Raw genomic sequence first — 19,614 nt, 5'->3', positions numbered from 1 at the left:
ATTTGTCACACAGAGGAGATGGACATTTCTGCTGTGTAGAGCAATTGGGTGCTTTCGACACACCAAATGTGGCATTTAAGTATTTCTATCTTCGCGCGTGCTTTACTTCTTGAATTCTATCGATTTCACATCATCCCCTCAGGATGAAATGGAACAATTTTGTTTAGTTGTAATCAAGCGTGAATGTATACAAAGATTTTTTTTCTTTGAATTTACAGTTGACTTTATGCACATATTTGATACCGGAAATTGAATATGAGGTTACATTCCAGTTTTTATGCTAAGTTGAATGTGTCCAAATGGATTGATGGCTAAATTATATAAATACATCAACAAATCATTGAATTATAGACGCTCAAAACTATGAAAGAAAAGGGCAAACATATGCAAGGTCATATAAAACTTTCAAAAAAATATGATTTATTTGTGGTTATCTCATACTACTTATACGAAATCTGTTGAAACAGAAAGGCCAAATTCCACAAAAGGAATATAATGCCAAGACTTTTCTTCATGCTACTGAAAACTTTCACATAAATTACTGAACATGTTTCCGATGGTATGATTAAATTTTACCCGTTCTTGTGCAAAGCAAATAATAATATCACCTTGTCACATAAGAGTGATCGTGATAATGAGCCCGTGGAAGATGAATTGTAAGTCTGGTTTCGAGTAGAGTGTTGATGTTAGATGTTCATGGAATAGAAGAAGGATGATTGTTTCTTTCAAAGGATCGTTGGATAGCGCATTCCGGATTAAGAACGGGATGTTATAAGGGGCTGTCCATAAAAGACGTCACGGCGCCAGGGGGAGGGGGGTGTTTCATAAAACGTGACCTTTTGTGACAGGGGGAAGGGAGGGGGAGGTTTTTGGAATGTGACGTCCAAAATTTTCAATGAGCGCAATTTTGAATTACCTAATTATATTACTGCTTTGCCCTATTTCCTGAAAAAATCTACACAATAAATGTTTACATTCTAAAAGAAAAAGATGCCTTCAAACGGTTTAACTTAAGTTATGCACCGACAATTTTGTTAGTAATTTGATTTTCTAGCATTGATATTAGTATATCATAAGAATTTCTCTTATCTGATTCTGATGCAGTTTATTCAATTGTAATCCATTGGAAAAAGGACGGGAGATCAACGATTTCAGACGTTTTGGTCTTTATTTTCTCAGCCCTGTATGCTACACTAAGGAAATATTATTCTTTACCTAAAACAATAATATATCTGTGTACCACTAGGAGGAATAAAACAGATGATTTAAATGTTTCATCAATTCCAACCAAATACTTTTGTTAATTTATATAATTGATATTAATAAAATAATTCCGATGATTTTATAGTTTTAGGGATATTTTTTAATCTAATGACAGCATGTAATAAATCGATTTTTCCCTTATATTTGTATGGTTTGTCATACATTTTGAGAATGTATTGAGATGAATTTTATTTATTTTGAATTCGTGACATGTGACATAGGGGGGTGGGGGGTCTTTGCTTCTGTGACAATTTGTGACAAAGGGGGGATGGGGAGTCAAAAATCGTCAAAAAAAGCGTGACGTCTTTTATGGACAGCCCCTAAGCCATCCTGAGGCTCTGGTATTCCGGGCAGAGGCTGACTGCATACTCCACTGGAGGACGGGGTGGCGGTTGGATACTTGGTTTTCGTGGAATATTCTGGTTCTCAACCAGACCCAGTTCGTGTTTTTACCTTCTGCAGGTGGCCGATTGAAGCGCGCAAGTGTGCTACGAAGTGATTTGTGAATTTTTTTTTCTAGAATAGATATTTACCAACGTGTTACATTCAATACGCCGGCCGGTGCCGATCGCCAGTTGTAGGCTGGATCTGCCAAAGTCGACCACTGCGACTCCAATACGACATTATATAACTATACTATCCTAGTTTTAAGTTAGTTGTTAATTGAAATTAGAAAAAGCCCTTGGCATCTTAGAGTTTAAGCAGTGAATAAAAAAACATCTGCTACCAGCCACCATGGAAAGTTAGGAGGAGTGGGTTTTTCCTACAGTCGTAAGTTCGTTAGCCCTCTAATTCCCAGGAAACTCTGACGATGCTGGTGCAGTTAGATTTCATGAACTCAACAAAAGGTTGACTGGATCTTGGAAATAATAGGCCTTGGAATCAAGCTAGCGTATATTGGTTCAGCTTTGGCGGAGAAGACGGTGCAGGACGGGTGTAGGCTCCACGCGATGGAAGTATTTCATCCCCAAACGCCGATACCCGTCAAAGAGCACTCTCTGGATTCATCAGTGAAGCGCACTGAAAATCCTTCAAATTCATCGCCTGTGTTGTGTTGAAGGAAACTTATACTGCTACCGGGTGCCCAGTAGTGCTGCTAGAGAAATGAGAATTTTCCGTTGGCCCGATCGGTACCAAGGTCTTGTCCAGATCCGAGGAAGGTCTGCCAAAATGGGGAGATTTTGATCTTTGAAAGTGTTGTGCAGAATCTCTACAGCTTGCTGCAGTGTGAAATTAGTACCGAGATACTCCAAAGCACCACGCATGATAACCAGTGCTGAGACCCATTGAAAGTAGAGACGTTCAGTTTCAACGCATGAAGCTATTTTCAGGGTGCTTGGTAGTTAGTTTACACCTAACCCGATAGTTCTATTGTAAGTGAGCCCCAAGATCTTCACCAGGTTGTTTCTGTTCACTGCCACTTCTTGAATTCCATATCTGAATTTGGCTCCAAATCAACGCCTTGGCAATTGTCGCGATTCCATATGGGCAGATCGTTCAGATTAGCTTTAGCCTCGAAACGCAGTCCTTCTCAATCAGGAAGCAATGATTGAAGGAAGCAGCATTGAAATGAGATTCTCGACAGAAGTGGGAAAATGAACGTGTGAAGCTATCTGCCTAATTGCAGGTGTCTTTTTCCGCCATTTGGACTTCCCATCGGATTGTCCAAGGCGACTTACTAACGACAAATACACTTACGTCGTCCGCGTAAAAAAAAACAGTAGGCAAGGTGATTGAAATAGGAGTTCACTGCGAGAACGAACATAGAAGTTGACGCTCTTCGAGGAGAATAACCAGGCGCCGTTACACTAATCCTCCTAATGTTCTTTTCTCGTCTATATAATGAAGAACGCTGATCGGAAGAAATCGTTTCACACGGTGAACATCCTCTTGGGATTGGGATAACGTAAGTAGTTTTCCAGTTTGCCAGTATCGTGCCAGAGCTCCAAATGCCGCTAAGGCAGTTTAGAAGGGTGCGTCGACCTTTGGGCGGAATGTGGTCGAGTATCTTGTGGTCGGGTATTTTGAGATCGAGTATCTTATAGAAGATGTCGTCTGAACCGATCGACAAGGGCGAAATACATTTCTTCGGCTGTAATCATGCCTAGAGCGAAATACATTTCTTCGGCTGTAATCAATTACTAACGCAGTTAGTAATGTCGAATCGGCCGACAAAGTCAAGAAAATTAGTCGTGGAGGCCGGAGTTTTGCAATGGATCGAAAGTAAAATACCCATTATGCTCTGCAGAGAGTTCCTTTCGGCGTCGCTTGCCTTTTCAAAGCGTTGGCTGTTGAAAAGTCTACCGAAGCCGGATCGTTAAATAAACAACTCTCTTTAAAAGCTAAACAGCAAGGCAGAGTCATGTTATTACATACCTTTTTGCGAAAATTGATCCTTTGTTTCAACGGTATTCGTAACCGATTTTTATCGTTCGGAACCTTTGTATGGAAGGTGGTACGATTCAACTGGCATTATGAATCCTTCCAGATTATGGGAGCACCCTTCAAATCTCCCAAATCAAAAAACGCTACCGAACAAAAGCCACATCCAAGGTCCGACGACCCTAGCCGAACGGAACCACGTACCCATATCCGATTGAGCTTAAATAATGTATGGACATCTTATTTTTTCAACGTGCATTTGTACGCTACCAGTTTGTAACATTAGGAATGACAATTTTTTGGCCCCTAAGTAGCCATAGCCATCGCACAGTGTGGAAAAATAGATCAAAAACGCGACAACTTTTTTGAGGCACGATACAGCTGACCACACAGCATTTTTTTGTGTGTGAAATAATCAGTAAAAGCGATTCCACTTATTTAGAATTTTATCCCAAGTTTGATTGTATTCAAGTTTAACTGTATAACATAAAACCGAAATAATTGCAGAAGACCTGATAGAATGACCTGTTTGCAAATAGTTTTTATGACAGCAGGAAACTCGTTGTACCGTTTTAATCCATTTTTGGTTGTTATTATATTCAATTGAAATTCAATCTACAATCCAGAAGCAGATCCAATACGATCTATCAATATTTGTCCACATTGCGAAAAAAGATTCAGCAATCCAAGTTCATCCAATGGGAATGGCAGTACTGACCCTTTTAAACCGTTTAAATACCAATTTATTTCATAAATCGTATCATTAGTTAAGCATTCCGAAAGAAGGCTGATTGCAGTTGATTAAGATCGATTGATATTGCATAGAAAACCCTAAAAAGTAGATTACAAATAGATTCAATGATCGCAAAGAAAAGCCTTGGTATTACATTCCTGTAGTGGAATTTGACCTTCTGTTTCAACAGACTTCGCAGCCGATTCAGAAGTGTACAGAACCAGTGCATGGCTGGTGCTACGACTCTACTGACACTACGAATTCTTCCAGATCGGGGCTCGAACATACGACAACTGAGCATCGATTCGATTTTAGTTTTGCGAATCAACATCATTGAATAAATAGCACTCTCGCTACTCCATAATACATGGTCAATCACTTTATCCAAAACAAATTTCTAACGGGCCAATTGATAACACAACGTAGTAATTTAAACTACAATCGGAAACATCACATTGAACATACTGAGATCGAGAAGACCATTCATCCTGAAGGAAAAATTGCTAAACTTGTTCATTGAATATCCCGCCTTAAAGGCATGCATTAAAAATCTATCCTGACAATGTCTAGCTAATTTAATTTAGATGCGGTTAGTGCATAAAATCATAGGTGTTGTCGCGATAAACATGAAGTGAATGTTATTTTTGTGAAGGTAAGTCGATTTCTATGCACGCGTCATTTTTTCTACTCCAGCTTCCTAGTAACGAAACGAAAAAAGAGAGAGATGGAGACACATTTAATGCTTATATATGTCAATCCCATTCGACTGATTGATGTAGTCAAACTTGTAACCGAAAATATCAAAACTCTCTTGGCCACCCGGGGCCATCGAGAGTCGTTTTGCACATATGCGAGAGAGCATGGAGAGAAATCAAATGCGCAGAGCGCACACGTGGCCGATTCAACACTCATACGCAAACTACTGGCCTCAGCCCTTAATAATAACATCGATCGATTCTACGGCAATATTTGCATAAGAAAAACCTGTTTTGAAAATATTTACATAGATTTCTATGAAGTTTTTGAGTAAAGTAGCGTTTTCATTCTTTTTTCTCGACTGTGCAACACGTTTCAATCTATACAGAAGAATTTTTTTCAAAATGCAGGATTGGGTTGATTTGATTAAAACGAATGTAAACAAAGAGCAGCCAGTTGCAGATTGAACCATTCGAAATATTCGCTGACACCAGCAGAAGATTACACTTTTGTACGATACTGGAAATCCAATGCTACTCCTGACACCAGTATTTAACAATAAAAATAGCTACATTTTTTATAAAAATGGGTCCTTATCAAAAAATAAGAATTCTTACTATCCGTCAACATCAAGTAGCCTCAACAACTCGACGTCTTCTCTATTATTAACGACTTGTTTTAAAATGAGCCCTACATGTTTTATACAAAAAAAACGTTAAGACATATTTTCTTTTCACCCGTTTGCACACACTTCATACATCGGATGTGTGATGAAAATTTACTCATGGGTTCATTGGAACGCCCAGACGAGTGAGTGACCTATTCACTGATCCGACTTGGTAATTTACTGGTACCTAGGCAAAATTGATGAGCGGTTACGTGTTTAAACACTGTTATTACACCATAATTGTTTTCCGTATCCAATCTCGTTGGTTTCACGGCACCAGTTAAGGCAGTCCGGTAAGGCCACATCCCAATCCGATATGACTACCTAAACACTTTTTATTGTTGCATTAAAATAATTGCCAACGCAACGACCCAACAAGTGAGCTTAGCTCTCACAAACACCAATAAAACTTTATGCTTCCCACTTTACGGTCCGAGCCGAATTCCATGCCGCACGAAGCATGCACAAAAAAAACTTACTATAATTATTCCGAAAATTTGTCAACGACTGTTTACTAGTTGCCAACGGTTTCGCTTTTGTTTTCCCGAGCGAATCATGTTTTTTTCGTCTTCCTTTATTTGGGGCTCCTTTTTTAATTACCCCCTTTCCTTCGAAACACCTTCCACCGCGCTAGGATCACCGAAGGGAACCAACGATTTGACTACAACCGAAGAATTAGGTGAAACAATGCTGGTAACGAGCAGGGCTTTGTGAATCATAAAAAACGACGGAAAAAAAACCAGTTCCAAAGCTCTCGCCCCGAAAATGTAGAAGTAATCATAAAATAAATCACGGCGCACGCCACCAACAGTCGGAATTTTGATTTATATTCTGCGCGCTTTATGTTTTCCCCGTTGCAGCCACAACCCACGTTCAGCTCGCCCCACCCCATCTGAACTCAACTCATCAAGTTTACGGACTTGCCTACGTCTGTATGGCTTCTACTTTTTCTTTCCCATTCCACCGAAGAACTTTTCCCACCAAGATTCGGGTCGGTAAGAAGTGACCTTATTCCCGTACCTTTCGCACCTTCCGGTTTCACGTTCCGCGCCACTCCACTCTAGATTCATGGTTGATTCGGAAAATTTCATCGTTTTGTTTGTTATGTTTTTATGGTGCAGTGAACTTTTTCAACCTAAGCATCTACTTAAACAAACTTTTGACAATAGAAAAGTTTGGGTCTCAGCATTTTTTGTCTGCATAATTTTGGTAATTTTTCTGGTGAGACGATGAAATTGTTCACTGCGTTGTTCGCATTTCATGATCACATGATTGTTTTTGCTCCGGCGGGCACAAGTTCAATGGGATTCCTTTTCTGCTGTCTGCTTCATGGTAGCAAAATGTTTTCTCACTCGATAATACGAATGGCCAGAGTAGCAATCAGCTTGGATAATTGAATATCAGGTTAAGCATTGACCGGGACCGATTGTACTTCTTGACCAATGGTTCCCTGAGTTTTAGTCATTCAAACCATCTAATTATAATATGAATATTACGGACAGATCCGAGCACTATTTTTGTGAAAAGTTCTAGAATGAAATTCATTTAAAATATGATGATATTCAAACGCTACTGCTCGATTAACGGTCTTTTTAACAATCATTTGAACAGTCTACTTTTCAAGTCAACAGTAATAGAAAGACTGTCACTAGAGATGGACAATCCGCTCGCGAACGGTTCAAAAGAACTAGTACTTCTAGAAGAATAAGTGAACAAGAGTTCCTTATTAAAGAATGCTAGTTCTCTATTCTTTTCAATGGAAATGGAAGTAACCGAATTATTTGACAGGTAAAAAATTGAGACATTCGCGATCTTAAGAAAAGTACACAAAAGTGAATGTTTATTGGTACAAATACAAGCCAAAATGTACACACTATTATTGGTTTTGTTTACTACAAAATATAATTCATGGCCTTCATTTTTTCGGAGGAATATACAAAATTTCAGAAGAACGAACTAGTTCTTTTGGTAGATCTATCAAAATCAAGGCGGATCTTTCTTGCTACTTCCGAAACATTTCTCACCAACTCGAACGAATGCTGGCAACCCTCTTAGATTTCATTCAAACATTCTTGAAACACAGACTTAATCACAGAAAGCAACTCTTCAAATTTCGTTTCTCCAAAATTATATTAGACTCTCTTTTGAAAGAGACCAAACTAGGATTCAAATGGATATAATCGAAAAATCAGTTCGCTTTCACATCTCAACCAAGTTAGTCGATAAAACAAAACCGCTTACGTTCGGGACGGAAAAAAACAAAGTACAGTATTGTGTAGTGAACAATAGAACGATCTCGAAATGAGTGAACCAAACGAACAAACGCTACCGCCGATACGAAATAATACAATTGTTGTTGACTTCAGGCAGTGCAAAATTCGACCTTCGATAGGAGAACTTGAAGGTTTGCTTAAGAAGCAAATGCATCTTGACATTAAACGTGTACATTTACTTCAATGCAATAAGACAAATGATGTTGTCTACATCCAGTTTTATAAAGAGTTGGATGCAATTCGATTCGCAAAAGACAATAACAATGTGCACTGTGTGGAGCACGAAAATATTAAGTACAACATTCCAGTATATATGAAAGGTAGTGCTACAGAAGTGCGTGGGCATGATCAAGCGTCATCGATCCTTATATTCGCAATACTATGTCCCATAGCTGAGAGATATTTTCTCTATCGAATAAGAAAAGTGGAAAAACTTTTTCCCCGATATTCTAAATGGCGTACGTTTGTTACGCATGCGCTTGAAGAGGCCTATACCTTCTTATGTAACTTTCGGTCAGGATACAAGAATCCCGTGCAAATCACTTGTTACCTATGACAATCAGATGGCCACATGTCAATATCACCAAAGAGCTGTTCACTACGGTAAGCCATGTGATAAACTGGACAAGGAGACAACTACACCAAAGGACAACGGTGCTTCCTTCACACCAACCCCAAGCAACCCCAGTACACCTGTGACAACCACCAACAACAATGAAGCATCCTCCTCAACGGAACCATCCGTGTCCCCTTTAGAACAAAGTACACCAGCTGCAGCTAATAACCTACCTAACGATTGTGAAAAATATAACAATTGTTCCGCCAATAACAGTCATGCTGAACCAATGGACGGGAGTGTGAGTAGCGAACCACTACTTCCCCTTCATTCGCTAGATAACAGCGAAAGTGCCTCTCCTACAAGAAAAAAAATATAACAAGATCCAGCAAAAAAAATAAACATATTGTACTGTAAAATGGCCGCGTCAAACTTAAGTGTAATGGAAAACAACTTTAAAAATAATCAAAAAATTACAAATCCTTCTAAATAGTGTTGTATGAATAACTATCATAAGATTTGTCAAATTTTGACAAACAATATTGGAAAAACGAAATGAAATTCTATACTTAAAAACAAGATTTTAAAAATTTTAAATCGATTTGCAAAAAAATGTTTAATCCTAGATTTTGATGATATTTCTGCTCCCTACCCAGATAAAGAAGTTAGTCCCCCACCGTTCATACATTTCTATTCATTATACGTTTGTATTTGTCACCACGGTTGCGAGAAACTTATGATCGTATCAAACGAAACACGAGAACGAACTGGAGTGCAATCTCAAATATTATTAGGAGAGACGGGTGTAAAATGCACCCCTAAGGAAAAGTTGCTATATGCTAATGAAAACAGAACGTGGAAGAACTGTATGCATTGAAAAATACAAAAATTATCTCAATTTTCAAAACCATTGAAAATTTTCCATTTAAATACGTGCTGGGCAAAACGTCCGATCGTGAAAAAACATGATTAATTTATATTTTAAACTACGTGAAGTCACGGGTATTTGAACATAGAATTGGGATGATCTTAAACATAGAACTAACATTCTTCAAAACAACGGGACAAACCCACACGACAAAAAATGGGGTAAAATAAACTCCCAAGATGCTTCTTTTTTCAGATGTTTTAATCTTTTCGTGAAAGAAATACTAGGTGATTTTATATGATTTTTGTTTATCTTTCCAGATGTGTCTGAACTATTTTTATTGAATTTTATAATAATGTATTGTTGAGGTAACAGTTTCTGCGAAAAAAACGGACCATTTCTAAGAAGAGCAAGGGATGCGTTTTGCATCGGAGGTACGCTTTAGCCCATCTTGCCCGACAGCTTCCTTTACATTGTCGGACGTTAATCACTCACAAATGTTTTAATTATCCTGAAGCATTTTAAAATTAGGTTTTCAAATAGTTTAACCTTTCTCTATAGTAAAGTAATTGGACTTCTGGAAAATCCCACGTTCGAACGGAACCTCATAGTGGTATATACTATTCGACTCAGCTCGACGAGATCGGAAAATGTCAGTGTGCATGTGTGTGTGTGAGTGCACCTTTCAAGGATTTTTGTTACGGCTCAATTTTCTCACATATTACTGAACCGAATCCAACAAGTTATTTGATACATCCTATAGCGCCAATGATCAAGTTCGAAGATCAAATGACAAATAAGTGACGCAAAAGACAAAACGCTAAACGCTTCTAATCGCCCAAATTTTCTCGGACATGGCTGAACAGATTTGCGCAAGCTTAGGATTTGACAGCTAACCAAATTGAAAGCTGGAAGCTCAAATGACTGTCACTTCCAGTTTTTTTTTTCTTAGCAGCATCTTTATTTGATACATGACATATTACAGTGTTCCTATTTCCAAATTATCTTTTTCCTGTCCCACCTAAATTCTCTTATACTTTTCTGAAAAACATACAGGCTAAGATTGGGAAACCTACTCACACAGTATTCGGAGTAGTGTGCTGTTAACCATACCTTCTAACGATCACATGATTGCTCCATTCCCCAGGACAAAATATCTTCCAGTACAGACTTTGGACTGTATCGTGTGACGCACTCGAATCGTTTTTCAAACCCATTGCCAAACTTCTTTACCAGTACTGCATGTTCGTTATCGATGGTGATTGGTATCAACTTCTCCACTTACAAGATCGGAGATATAATGGTAAAAGTGACGTAAGCAACAAAATCGTTCACCGCTCAATTTTCTTGGAGATTATTGAACCGACCAGCTTACGTTTGTTTGAAAGATAATGTTGAATCATTGATCAAGTTTGAAGTTCATTAGCTGTCTTTTCTGTCATTGTATATTAAAAAGTCTAAAGTGATGTAACCGATAAAACTCACCTTTTTTACCTTTAGATTCTCTCGAAGACCGCTAAACCGATCTTAGCAGGCGTGGGCACGTTTGAAAGCAACTACTGTCATTGACCAATATCGAAGTTAATACGCCTGACCCTGGTAAAATAACCGATAAAACGCACATGTTTTGCCATTCTCATACATAAAAGCTATCAATCACTGTGAAAACCAACTATTAAACCAAGGGCCAGAGGGCCGAATGTCATACACCATTCGACTCGAACTAAGCAAATGTCTGTGTGTTTATGTGTGTATGTGACAAATAATGTCACTCGATTTTCTATGAGATGGCAGAACCGATTTTCACAAACTCAGATTCAAATGAAAGGTTTCATAGATCGCTATTAAATTTTATCCCGAACTGACTTCCGGTTCCGGAATCACAAAACAATATGTGTAAATCTATGATTAACCGATTTTTACCAACTAATGAAAGGTTTTAAAATTCTTCAAAAAGGTTCCCGAAAATTTGATCCAGATCCAACTTTTGATTCCGGTATTACAGTGCGATAAGTAAAAGAATTTCAATTTCATGAGGATTTTTTCAAAAGTTATGGCGAAACAAGGTGCAATTTTGCTGGTAAATTTATCTTGTTGGCAGACCATGTTAGTTAGCGGGCTTGTTTCCGGTTTCCTCTTCCAAACGCACCGGTAACAGTTAAGCAAGCTCCAAAAACGGAACTCAGCAACGGTTTCAATTTAAAGCTCTCAGTGTATTAAAAGATAGCCATTTCTTCCAGATCCGACCTCCGGTTCCGAAATTATAGGGCAATGAGTATCAAAACTTTTGAACTGTCATGCAAAATGAAGCAACGAGTAATTAGTACGCATCGGTACTGATTGAAATTATTTATACGAAAGAAAGATTTTGATTTTATTCAAGTTTGAAAAAGTTTGTTTCTTGTGATTCATATTACTTATATATATGAAAACGGCATCATTACACCACTAGGTGGATTGAAAACGGTTTTTTTCTGTAGATTTACATACATAATCAATGGAGGAAAACTTCGCATAGTTCTTTGACAGTATTTAAACGATTCCAAAAAGAACCCATTTGTGAAATTTATCCAATGTTTATAACTGTTGAATACTTTTTGTCACCATTTATTGATCTAAACCAGAAGAACCATCATATTATAAATCTCGACATTCAGGACTGAACTGAACTGAACTGAATTAGAGATCTCCGTTGCAAAATTCAGGTTCGGAATTCAGATCAAGGGTTCTATTCATGAATTTAGTTTTATAATTCTTCTAGGGTCGTTTGGAAGCTACTTTTGAATTGTGCATCAAATTGGAAGATCAAATGTCTGTCACTCCTGATTCCGATGATATAATGGTATAAGTGACGTAACCGACTAACCGCTCTTTTCCTTGGGCTAAATTTTATCGAAGATGACTCAAAAAATTTGGGTAAAATTAGATGAATATTTCTAGTTCGAAATACATATGTAAACGCAAATGTGATATAACCGATAAATCCTAGTGATTTTATTGCGTCACCATTTCTCTGAGATACCTGAATCGATTTCTAAGGAAGCAATAGACAAGTTTGAGAGATACTTTTAGGATATTGAATGAGCTCACAATACACAATGGCCGAGGATAGAATATTTTAAATATTTTAATTTTTCCGAACATAAACTACATAATTACTCTTATCCGTTCGAAGCTTTGTCGTCTCATGTTTGTCCCCAATTAAATATTGATTATGATAAGCGGTCTAAACGAAGAAATATAAACAATAAAGTCTCACACACTTTTACCCAGTGAGTGTTGAAAGGGAATTTCGATTGGTGACTGGGTGGCTTAGTAATGCTTTCTTGTGATCTTGTTTTACCATAGTCACACAGTTAATAGGATGACCCACATTCGTACTTTTTATTACGATTGTAAATGTTTTACCTTTAATGTGCTTGACCTTCCGATCAAATTGACTCAAGTGGCACATTCCCTTAATTATCTGGATATTTGAGCATTTGCCCGATACGATTTCAAATTTTCTGCGTTCTTTGAAAATCTGCAACTGATTACAAAATTTTCATTGAAATTTACGTTTTTTTTTTGACAGATGCTTTTTGCGGTGACACAAAGTGAAATTTCTCTAAGCTAATCTGCAACTTCTGAAGTAAATTCCAGTTAAATAGTTTTAAAGCACAGTCTGCTATATGGTGACAATTCACCGTACTGCAACAGAAATTCGTATCGTCGGTAAACTTTGCAGTTGAACCAAAACCAAATTTATTGTAATATCAAAAGCAGACCATAGCGCATGCAATTATATGCGGTTAGTTCGCAATTTTAATTATGCGGGATGTGGCGGAAGAACAAATAAATGAAAATGTCGGTGTTTTATAACTGCAATGGAGTATGTGTTTACGAATATCGACTAATCAGACTGCTGCAATAGTAAAACAACAATTGTTCCAATGTCCCATGAATCAAGAGCAACCCAAGAATGTTTAGTGCAGTTCTTGAATTTAAGATTCGTTTTGTTCATCCCATTATATAGTTTTGGACGAATAATCTACCGTATTCTTTGTTTTTGAAATAAAAACAGAGGTATTGTGACGCACACTTTTGTTAATATTTGTTTTCAAAAAGCCAAGCTGAAATTGGCTTTGCTTTGCGAATGAGATATTGACTTACATTTGTAAAACTAGAACAATCGTAAAACCATAAAACTAGAAACAAACATCGATGCGTTCGGCACTGAATATGACAAATTCAGGCCGGTAACCAAAGTTCAACGCAATTAACGTGGCAAACTGATTTGATTTTCAAGAGCTACAAATGTGCAACGCTATCCGACCGAAGCATGAGTACGCAATCAAAACTCGGTGCATTATCCGGAAAATCTGCAGCACTCATGAACGCAATTAAGCACCATTGTTGGTATGTTGGATTATGGTTACATTGCGGTGGAATTGTGTTCTACATATGTTGGGTTTCCCACTGGAGTGGCCAGGAGCAAAGTGAGATTATTGTATTCGCATATGTATTCGCTTCCTGACAAGTGCACGCAAATCAGTCACTCGAAAAATTTCCGTTGCGTTCTCGATTTCAGAGTGTAAACCGAACCGGTTGTTTACGGCAAGACTCCGATAAATGTTTCCATCGGTTCCATTTCAACCATAGCAGATTGTGTGATTGTACTGATTATAATCGACCGGGAATGTTGCAGAACTTCATCATCAATATGAGTTCCAATTTATTTCTAATTTTTTTGTCGACATTTCCACGAACTCTACACAATTCTATGCGAATTTGATCACTGAAACATCGCAGCTAAAATGTTTCACATCGGTGTTCCACGACCCCACGCTCGAGGCAATCTCAAAGATAAAGACGGTTCACTAATAAATTCACAAAAATCGAATAATTTTCTCATCTTCAAAAAGAATACAAATCCGACCTCCTAGCGATCCGACCGGGGCCTTCACAAAGTTTCAATTTTGTGCTGGCAATTCATTCATTCATCATACACATTTTGCGGCTGAAAACAGGAACAACTCATTCAAGTCGATAGTCGAAACAGAGGCAGCAGCGTTCCCAAAATTGATTTCTGTTATCAAATTATTATTTCTTTCTGATTTGGGGATATTACCCAATTTAGTACCAGTTGAAGCACCGTCCAGAGGATCCATCTGTAAGCAGTTAACCATTCATTCTGTGCGTCTAACTAAAGAAAGAAAATGATCTAGTTACCTAAACATGCACCCGAAAGGCGTACGACCAGGCTTTGGCGAAGTACATTGAATGGCAGAGTTCTTGGCGTTAATTTTTGAGGCCCTGAGAAGGACCGTTAGTGGCTCCGTTTGATTACAGATGATTTCGTTTGTATTCATGGGAGTAGGGTATACGCCCAAGTGACAATTTTTGTTACGCTAGCTTATTTGTGACTAAGTTAGTTGCTAGGTCGTCTAAGAATAAGTTGTCGTTACGTTGCAATGCCATACTGAAATAACTTATTTTTGCATAACATGACATAACTTGTTTCCAGGTGAACTAGTTTAAACTTAGTCACCATCGTCATTATAAACATTGAACGAATCCAGAATGTTTTTCTATCAACAATAAAAAAGCAGTATACTACTTGAAATTACAAACTTGATACAAGGTACAAATTTCACAACGATTTAAAAACTGCCTAGCGGAATTCAATTTTAATTTACCTTCAATCAAAATCTGAAAACGAAATAACCCTATGTTCAGAGTGCCAACAATTAATCCAAGTAGAGTGTTTGCTCATTATTTTAAATTCATATATCATAAGAATTACAATATTATCACAATTTCATCAAAATCGAAAATGGTGTTTTTCTGTAAATCGAGTTTCAATTTTTTAAATCAATTTTTTCAGACTAGCATTTGATCGTAATTGTTTTATTCTATTAACTTTATTCGAAAATTTTAATAATAAAAAAAACAATTTTCTGTCACATTTGTAGCATCAATTTCAGGAACACCACTTGCTAAACAATGTTCTAGTAGCATTTAACATTAGTCAACTCTAAACAATTGAAAAAGATTAAAAAAGTTTGTTTTTTTTTTCGAAAGACAATCAAGATCGATTTTTTGAAAAAAGTATGAAAACTGGCTTTTGTTCAGAAAGTTTCATTAAAATCTGTCAATTAACAAAAATAAAAACCTGCAAGGAGGATTAGTGGTTTATGATGCCTTTCTAATAATATTTATATTTTCATAAATATCATTAGAAGATTTAAAAAAAATGATTTTGAAACTTGAATAAAAACTAGAAAAAAATTTTGGATATAAACTAGTATAAAACAAGAAAAATTATTTGGGTATAACCTTTTCAATTTGTAATACATATGCCAAATAAAGAAAAAAAAATCCATTTTTGCAGGTTCGCTCTTATTAAATTTTTCGACCTACTTAACTCTTTAGTTCCGGAACTACGAGTCGGATCCAAATAAAATTACATAGCAGCTTTTGGGACCACAATCCCTTTCATTTCATCCCAACTTTTCGAAAATCAGTTTTTTTTTATTTAAAAGATATTTTTATTCAGGCTTATTTGCGTACAAGCTTTACGTGGCCGATTGAGCCGATTTTTTAAATAAATTTTTTTGAGTTGGATCTCGTTGTCACCCTTTTTCAAGGGGAAGAGGAGCTTTCATTTCCCTCCTGGGAGGATTGAGGGGCACTTTGTTCGTGTTTCGTCTCGTCATCCATTGCCGCATCGATGGTATTTTTGACGATTTCCGTCTTTTTTTCGTTGCTAGTTGCTGTAGATGCACCTTGTTGTACATTGGTTGCAATTGCTGGTTGGTTGGAGGGAAAGTTGTTAACTGTAGCTGGTGCACTTTGATCTATAGGGGATGATGATGGATTCGTTGAAGGGTTGGTGGCTTCATTGTTGTTGGTGGCTGTCACAGGTGTACTGGGGTTGCTTGGGAGTAGACCGAAGGAAGCACCGTTATCCTTTGATATAGTTGTCTCCTTGTCCAGTTTATCACATGGCTTACCGTAGTGAACAGATTTTTGACAATATTGACATGTGGCCATCTGATTGTCATAGGTAACAAGTGATTGCACGGGATTCTTGTATCCTGACCGAAAGTCACAGAAGAAGGTATAGCCCTCTTCAAGCGCATGCGTAACAAACGTACCTCATTTAGAATACCGGGAAAAAGTTCTTCCATTTTCCTTTTTCGATAGAGAGAATCTCTCCGTATTGGGACATAGTTTTGCGAATATAAGAATCGATGACGCTTGAGGGAAGATCATGCACACGCACTTCTATAGCACTATCTTCCATATATACTGGAATGTTGTACTTAATGTTTTCGTGCTCCACATAGTGCACATTGTTATTGTCTTTTGCGAGTTGAATTGCATTCAACTCTTTATAAAACTGGGTGTAAACAACATTATTCGTCTTATTGCATTGAAGTAAATGCACACGTTTAATGTCAAGATGCATTTGCTCCTTAAGCAAACCTTCAAGTTCTCGTATCGAAGGTCGAATTTTGCACTGTCTGAAGTCAACAATAATTGTATTCTTTCGAACCGGCGGTAGGTTTTGTTCGTTTGGTTCACTCATTTCGAGATCGTTCTATTGTTCACTACACAATACTGTACTTTCTTCTGTCCTGAACGTATGCGGTTTTGTTTTATCGACTGACTTGGATGAGATGTGAAAGCGAACTGAAAATCGGTTTTGTCATATCTGAAAAAATCGAGTGCACATTTTTGTTACATACACACATACACACAAACACACACACACATTTACCGGGAACCGGTCAATCCGATATGAGTTTGTGTGGTCTTCAAGTCACATGCTGACTAGAGGAATGATTATACGATTTTTGAAAAATTAGACCATTTTTTCATCTTCTGATACGTAGGCAAAATTGTGAATATGCAGTTTTTTCACTCATCACCCTATATGGGGCAGTAGTGCCTTTCATTTGAGCCTATAATTGTTAAAATCGATTCGGCCACTTCGGAGAAAAGTGAGTGCTTATTTTGTGCAGTTTTTCGCACATTTTTCTTTGTAATTCTAGAACCAAAAGTCAGATCCATACATTTCCTACCACGTCACTATGAAGCGACCAACAAAACCCAATATTTATGGATATTTTTCGGTGTGTGTGTTTGTGTGTATGCGTGTATGTAACAAAAATTTGGTTTGGTTTCGGATATGTGAACCCGAATATTTGAATTTTATCGGGTTCGATTTTTATTTTTTATCGGATTCGAGTCGGTGTCGGGTTTGGAAGCAAAATTATATTCGGGTTCGGGTAAACGTTTATTACTTTCGAACATGTACGGGTCGGGTTAGGGCTTGAGAAATTGCTTACCCGACCATCTCTACTGGATATATACCTAGGTATTGTCTCGAAACTTTACGCCCTGTAGACACAAAAAAATATGTTGAAACTGACTTAAGAGTATTTATTGAAGACTATTTGATTGTTTCGCTACATGCAATGCACGTTTTGATATATCAATATTTAGGTATGTTTCAGGAATCCGTTAAGAATTTCAAATCGAAAATTATTTGGCCAACTGAGCCCCACTTTTTTGTTTGGTTAAGTCCCACACGGACAATTCATTTTCGAGACGCAAAAATAATTTTATTGAGTACTCAATAATCACTGGATTCAGCCCGAAACGAACATTTGAAAGCAATAATCAGACTGTCATTACAATGCACAGAAATCAAATTCACCCAACAAAATAGAACATTTTCACAAAAAAAATCAGTAACAAAACGTACACGGTAAACTAGATCTAGAAATATATACTTCTGTAATACTAAGAAAGTTAGAAGAAAAATTCTCTAGGATGTAGTGTAATGTACAGAAGAATAAGAGTTAATAACTTTTTTGTTAATTTATTCTACCCATATCTGGTTTAAAAGTATTTCTACAATTTACCTAGACTTTGAGTTTGTGCACTTTTGTTGGATTCTTAGAAGAATGAAAGTGCACAAATTCAGAATCTAGGTAAATTATACTTTTTAACCAGATATGGGTAGAAAAAAAGAGGGGTGGGTAATGTCAGAGACATAACTGGATGACGTGAATACGAATAAAATAACTGATCGTTCAATTTCCTTGGCATTAAAGATTTTGAATTCTTTAACTGAAATTCAGGAACCGAATCTTTGATACGAATACTAGAATTGAATTCTGAAACTCAATTTCGATGCTAGATTCAGGAATAGAATTCTGAATTTGAACTCGGTAACTGACTTCTGAATATTTATACTCATCACTGAACCTGTGTTGTGGAACTGAATTCGAGAACAGGATTCTTTTTCGGCTCTAAATTCTAAACCTGAATCCTAACACTGAACTGTGGATCTGCATTGTAATCCGCAGCTGAATTTTAGTTACAGAATTTCGACCCAGGTTTTCGTTTTGAAATTCGAATAATATTTTAACACCATTCAATTATACTACACACAGTAGAATTGAATGGTGTTAAAATATTATTCCAGTGAAATTATTCTATTAAACGCTCAAGTGACAAATTATTGCCCAAATTCTAGACTTGCATTCTAGTCTAGAACTCCGAACCTGGACTTTGGAACTCAATTAATGAAATATAACTTAATTTTGGATCAGAGAATCTCTGGTTCAGAATTCTGAACCTAAATTCAGAATTCTGATCTGAACCACTATTTCAGGTCCAGAATTCAGTTTCAAAATTCAGATCCAAAGTCCAGGTCTCGAGTCAATCCTTATCTCAGACCCAGAATTCGGTTCCAAAAATTTTTCAAAAATCAGGCATTGAATTCTGAAACTGAATTTCGAACTAAACTCTAGAATTGGATTCTGATCTGGACTGAACGAGTCAACTACGTAGGCAAAAATGAATGAAGCATCAATTAGAAGGGCTGATTTTGTATAATGTTCCCCATTTGGCTCCAATGCAAACGACCAGCAGCAGGATGACGCAATTGCTCTTGTTTGGAACGAAACTGGTTCTGCGAACGTCCCGCAATTGATTCAAAGTTGAATTCTTGATACTAGAAATGGAACTGAGCTCTCTACCTGAACCAACCGGAATTATGTGCTTACTTTACTTCTTGCTCAGTCAACTGCGCAGGCTAGAATGAACGAAAAATATCAAGTGTTAACCTTATTTTATATTATATATTTTACCAGTCAACCTTTTATACCTACCCAGTTA

At 37.2% G+C, this 19,614-nt stretch overlaps 1 protein-coding gene across 2 annotated transcripts in view; it reads left to right on the top strand.

The window, feature by feature from the left end:
* Window positions 1–19,614, top strand: part of LOC131427193 (hemicentin-2-like) — a 927,120-nt gene that overhangs the window by 513,761 nt on the left and 393,745 nt on the right. The gene's annotated exons all lie outside the window — the stretch shown is intronic.

The sequence above is a fragment of the Malaya genurostris genome, chromosome 2 (assembly GCF_030247185.1).
Source record: "Malaya genurostris strain Urasoe2022 chromosome 2, Malgen_1.1, whole genome shotgun sequence".
NCBI lineage: Eukaryota > Metazoa > Arthropoda > Insecta > Diptera > Culicidae > Malaya > Malaya genurostris.
This window is presented reverse-complemented; position numbering and strand designations above follow the sequence as displayed.